Source organism: Oncorhynchus mykiss, chromosome 5, assembly GCF_057628025.1.
Source record: "Oncorhynchus mykiss isolate SJ-2025 chromosome 5, ASM5762802v1, whole genome shotgun sequence".
NCBI lineage: Eukaryota > Metazoa > Chordata > Actinopteri > Salmoniformes > Salmonidae > Oncorhynchus > Oncorhynchus mykiss.
In genome coordinates this window covers 97,270,410-97,277,175 of record NC_143026.1, presented here as the reverse complement: position 1 = coordinate 97,277,175, position 6,766 = coordinate 97,270,410, and positions in this window count along the sequence as shown.

The following is a 6,766-nucleotide window of genomic DNA, read 5'->3' as shown; positions in this document are numbered from 1 at the left end:
AAGGAATGGCGTTTTGGAGTTGTTTTTTGATCATTGCCGAAAACAACTTATTTGGTAGCAAACGTAACATTCAGCCAGTCAGGCAGTCAGTCAGCCAGGCAGTCAGTCAGCCAGGCAGTCAGGCAGTCAGCCAGGCAGTCAGTCAGTTGGACCCTTTTCTGATATCAATGACAACATAATTTGGTTTTATTTCTCACAGTAAAAAAAACAATAATACATTCTGAATTAACATAATAAAAATAGCATAAAAACACATTAAGAGCCAAATATGGATTACACAATGATTAAAGACACAGTATGCATCCCAGTATGCATCCCACATAGGAGGGAGCTCAATGTGGTTATCACTGGCATAACCACCTATAGGAGGGAGCTCAATGTGGTTATCACTGGCATAACCACCTATAGGAGGGAGCTCAATGTGGTTATCACGGGCATAACCACCTATAGGAGGAAGCTCAGTTATCACTGGCATAACCATCTATAGGAGGAAGCTCAATGTGGTTATCACTGGCATAACCACCTATAGGAGGGAGCTCAATGTGGTTATCACTGGCATAACCTTCTATAGGAGGAGGCTCAATGTGGTTATCACTGGCATAACCACCTATAGGAGGGAGCTCAATGTGGTTATCACTGTTATAACCATCTATAGGAGGGAGCTCAATGTGGTTATCACTGACATAACCACCTATAGGTGGGAGATAAATGTGGTTATCACTGGCATAACCATCTATAGGAGGGAGCTCAATGTGGTTATCACTGGCATAACCACCTGTAGGAGGGAGCTAAATGTGGTTATCACGGGCATAACCACCTATAGGAGGAGGCTCAATGTGGTTATCACTGGCATAACCATCTATATGAGGAGGCTCAATGTGGTTATCATTGGCATAACCACCTATAGGAGGGAGCTCAATGTGGTTATCACTGGCATAACCATCTATAGGAAGAAGCTCAATGTGGTTAACTTGAGGTATGAAATAATATATAAAATAATTGTAACGTTAATGACATCTCCATGGGTCCACCTTGGGGGGTCAAAGGTCATACCTGCATGCATTTTGGGGTATATTGATGAGACAGAATGGGCAGCTCTGGGATGTCCATAATTATCACATGGTACCCTAGATGAGAACTACCCCAAACTTCCCACAGAACAAGGAGACCCATTGGAAACGTTTCATGGTCATCATGGATTCAGTGTCAAATCAGTCACAGCAGCGTATTTTCACGTTGGCCGCCATTCATTTCCATGTGGAGGAACTGAGTAAATTTTTTTCTCAAGGATCGGACCCTTTTTTGCAATTTTCGCCTGAAGTGACCCAAATCTAACTTCCTGCAGCTCAGGACCTGAAGCAAGGATATGCATATTCTTGATACCATTTGAAAGGAAACACTTTGAAGTTTGTTGAAATGTGAAAGGAATGTGGGAGAATATAACACATTAGATCTGGTAAATGATAATACAAAGAAAAAACATGCGTTTTTTCCCTGTTTTTTTTCTCCATCATATTATGTCAGTCCAGGCGCAATATAGATTTTGGCCATTAGATGGAAGCAGTGTATGTGCAAAGTTTTAGACTGATTTAATGAACCATTAAATATACAGTATACAGAATGGTGTCGTCTGCGTAGAGGTGGATCAGAGAATCACCAGCAGCAAGAGCGACATCATTGATGTATACAGAGAAGCGAGTCGGCCCGAGATTTTAACCCTGTGTTACCCCCATAGAGACTGCCAGAGGTCCGGACAACAGACCCTCCGATTTGACACACTGAACTCTGTCTGAGAATTAGTTGGTGAACCAGGCGAGGCAGTCATTTGAGAAACCAAGGCTGTCGAGTCTGCCGATAAGAATGTGGTGATTGACAGAGTCGACAGCCTTGGCCAGGTCTATGAATACAGCTGCACAATATTGTCTCTTATCAATGGAGGTTATGATTAGAGGTCGATCGATTATGATTTTTCAACACCGATACCGATACCGATTATTGGAGGACCAAAAAAAGCCGATACCGATCAATCGGCCAATTTTTTAAATGTATTTGTAATAATGACAATTACAACTATACTGAATGAAAACTTATTTTAACTTAATATAATACATCAATAAAATCAATTTAGCCTCAAATAAATAATGAAACATGTTCAATTTGGTTTAAATAATGCAAAAACAAAGTGTTGGAGAAGAAAGTAAAAGTGCAATATGTGCCATGTAAGAAAGCTAAAGTTTAAGTTCCTTGCTCAGAACATGAGAACATATGAAAGCTGGTGGTTCCTTTTAACATGAGTCTTCAATATTCCCAGGTAAGAAGTTTTAGGTTGTAGTTATTATAGGACTATTTCTCTCTATACCATTTGTATTTCATATACCTTTGACTATTGGATGTTCTTATAGGCACTTTATTATTGCCAGTGTAACAGTATAGCTTCCGTCCCTCTCCTCTCCCCTACCTGGGCTCGAACCAGGAACACATCGACAATAGCCACCCTCGAAGCAGCGTTACCCATCGCTCCACAAAAGCCGCGGCACTTGCAGAGCAAGGGGAACAACTACTTCAAGGTCTCAGAGCGAGTGACGTCACCGATTGAAACGCTATTAGCGCGAACCCCGCTAACTAGCTAGCCATTTCATATCGGTTACACCAGCCTAATCTTGGGAGTTGATAGGCTTGAAGTCATAAACAGCTCAATGCTTGAAGCACAGCGAAGAGCTGCTGGCAAAACGCACGAAAGTGCTGTTTGAATGAATACTTACGAGCCTGCTGCTGTCTACCACCGCTCAGTCAGACTGCTCTATCAAATAATAGACTTAGTTATAACATAATAACACATAGAAATACGATCCTTTGGTCATTATTAAAATGGTCGAATCTGGAAACTATCATTTCGAAAACAAAACGTTTATTCTTTCAGTGAAATACGGAACCGTTCCGTATTTTATCTAATGGGTGGCATCCCTAAGTCTAAATATTGCTGTTACATTGTACAACCTTCAATGTTATGTCATAGTTATGTACAATTCTGTCACGCCCTGAACTTAGATACCTCTGTTTTCTTTATATTTTGGTTAGGTCAGGGTGTGACTAGGGTGGGTACGCTAGTTTTTGTATTTTCTAGGGTTTTTGTATGTCTAGGGTTGTTGTAGGTCTAGGGTTTTTGTATTTCTATGTTGGGCTGATATGGTTCTCAATCAAAGACAGATGTTTATCGTTGTCTCTGATTGGGGATCATATTTAGGCAGCCATTTCCCTTTGGTGTTTGTGGGATCTTGGTTATATTTAGTTGCCTGTCAGAACTAGTTGTATAGCGTCACGTTTCGTTTGTTCGTTTTGTAGTTTTTGTTCGGTGTTCATTCATTAAAAGTATAATGTACGCCTACCATGCTGCACCTTGGTCTCATCCTTATAACGAACGTGACAGAAGATCCCTCAGCTCCCAGCTGTGCCCTGGACACCATTTGTGAATTGATCGCCTCCCATCTAGCTTCAGAGTTTGTTCTGTTAGGTGACCTAAACTGGGATATGCACCCCGGCAGTCCTACAATTTAAGCTAAATACCCTCAATCCCACACAAATCATCAAGGAACCCACCAGGTACAACCCTAAATCTGTAAACAAGGGCACCCTCATAGACGTCATCCTGACCAACTGGCCCTCCAAATACACCTCCGCTGTCTTCAAACAGGATCTCAGCGATCACTGCCTCATTGCCTGTATCCGCTACGGATCCGCAGTCAAACGACCACCCCTCATCACTGTCAAACGCTCCCTAAAACACTTCTGCGAGCAGGCCTTTCTAATCACTCCAGACCTGACTGCCCTCAACCAGCACAAAAACAGCCTGTGGCGGACTACAATAGCATCTAATAGTCTCCGTGATATGCAACTGTTCAGGGAAATCAGGAACCAATACACGCAGTCAGTCAGGAAAGCAAAGGCCAGCTTCTTCAGGCAGAAATTTGCATCCTGTAGCTCTAACTCCAAAAAGTTCTGGGACACTGTAAAGACCATAGAGAACAAGAGCACCTCCTCCCAGCTGCCCACTGCACTGAGGCTAGGTAACACGGTCACCACCGATAAATCCATGATTATCGAAAACTTCAACAAGCATTTCTCAACGGCTGGCCATGCCTTTCGCCTGGCTACTCCAACCTCGGCCAACAGCTCCGCCCTCCCCGCAGCTACTCGCCCAAGCCTCTCCAGGTTCTCCTTTACCCAAATCTACAGTGCCTTGCGAAAGTATTCGGCCCCCTTGAACTTTGCGACCTTTTGCCACATTTCAGGCTTCAAACATAAAGATATAAAACTGTATTTTTTTGTGAAGAATCAACAACAAGTGGGACACAATCATGAAGTGGAACGACATTTATTGGATATTTCAAACTTTTTTAACAAATCAAAAACTGAAAAATTGGGCTTGCAAAATTATTCGGCCCCTTTACTTTCAGTGCAGCAAACTCTCTCCAGAAGTTCAGTGAGGATCTCTGAATGATCCAATGTTGACCTAAATGACTAATGATGATAAATACAATCCACCTGTGTGTAATCAAGTCTCCGTATAAGTGCACCTGCACTGTGATAGTCTCAGAGGTCCGTTATAAGCGCAGAGAGCATCATGAAGAACAAGGAACACACCAGGCAGGTCCGAGATACTGTTGTGAAGAAGTTTAAAGCCGGATTTGGATACAAAAATATTTCCCAAGCTTTAAACATCCCAGGGAACACTGTGCAAGCGATAATATTGAAATGGAAGGAGTATCAGACCACTGCAAATCTACCAAGACCTGGCCGTCCCTCTAAACTTTCAGCTCATACAAGGAGAAGACTGATCAGAGATGCAGCCAAGAGGCCCATGATCACTCTGGATGAACTGCAGAGATCTACAGCTGAGGTGGGAGACTCTGTCCATAGGACAACAATCAGTCGTATATTGCACAAATCTGGCCTTTATGGAAGAGTGGCAAGAAGAAAGCCATTTATTAAAGATATCCATAAAAAGTGTCGTTTAAAGTTTGCCACAAGCCACCTGGGAGACACACCAAACATGTGGAAGAAGGTGCTCTGGTCAGATGAAACCAAAATTGAACTTTTTGGCAACAATGCAAAACGTTATGTTTGGCGTAAAAGCAACACAGCTGAACACACCATCCCCACTGTCAAACATGGTGGTGGCAGCATCATGGTTTGGGCCTGCTTTTCTTCAGCAGGGACAGGGAAGATGGTTAAATTGATGGGAAGATGGATGGAGCCAAATACAGGACCATTCTGGAAGCAAACCTGATGGAGTCTGCAAAAGACCTGAGACTGGGACGGAGATTTGTCTTCCAACAAGACAATGATCCAAAACATAAAGCAAAATCTACAATGGAATGGTTCAAAAATAAACACATCCAGGTGTTAGAATGGCCAAGTCAAAGTCCAGACCTGAATCCAATCGAGAATCTGTGGAAAGAACTGAAAACTGCTGTTCACAAATGCTCTCCATCCAACCTCACTGAGCTCGAGCTGTTTTGCAAGGAGGAATGGGAAAAAATGTCAGTCTCTCGATGTGCAAAACTGATAGAGACATACCCCAACCGACTTACAGCTGTAATCGCAGCAAAAGGTGGCGCTACAAAGTATTAACTTAAGGGGGCTGAATAATTTTGCACGCCCAATTTATCAGTTTTTGATTTGTTAAAAAAGTTTGAAATATCCAATAAATGTCGTTCCACTTCATGATTGTGTCCCACTTGTTGTTGATTCTTCACAAAAAAATACAGTTTTATATCTTTATGTTTGAAGCCTGAAATGTGGCAAAAGGTCGCAAAGTTCAAGGGGCCAAATACTTTCGCAAGGCACTGTAGATAGCAGATGTTCTGAAAGAGCTGCAAAACCTGGACCCGTACAAATCAGCTGGGCTTGACAATCTGGACCCTCTATTTCTGAAACTATCCACCGCCATTGTCGCAACTCCTATTACCAGCCTGTTCAACCTCTCTTTCACATCGTCTGAGATCCCCAAGGATTGGAAAGCTGCCGCAAAGGGGGAGACACCCTGGACCCAAACTGTTACAGACCTATATCCATCCTGCCCAGTGCGCCTCCACAGTCCAGAGCTTCCGGCGACAGTTCCCAGTCCAGAGCTTCCGGCGACAGTTCCCAGTCTTCGAAAGCCAAGTCAACAAACAGGTCACTGACCATCTCGAATCCCACCGTACCTTCTCCGCTGTGCAATCTGGTTTCCGAGCCGGTCACGGATGCACCTCAGCCACGCTCAAGGTACTAAACGATATCATAACCGCCATCGATAAAAGACAGTACTGTGCAGCCGTCTTCATCAACCTTGCCAAGGCTTTCGACTCTGTCAATCACCATATTCTTATCGGCAGACCCAGTAGCCTCGGTTTTTCTAATGACTGCCTTGCCTGGTTCACCAACTACTTTGCAGACAGAGTTCAGTGTGTCAAATCGGAGGGCATGTTGTCTGGTCCTCTGGCAGTCTCTATGGGGGTGCCACAGGGTTCAAATCTCGGGCCGACTCTTTTCTCTGTATATATCAATGATGTTGCTCTTGCTGTGGGCGATTCTCTGATCCACCTCTACGCAGACGACACCATTCTGTATACTTCCGACCGTTCCTTGGACACTGTGCTATCTAACCTCCAAACGAGCTTCAATGCCATACAACACTCCTTCCGTGGCCTCCAACTGCTCTTAAACGCTAGTAAAACCAAATGCATGCTTTTCAACCGTTCGCTGCCTGCACCCGCACGCCTGA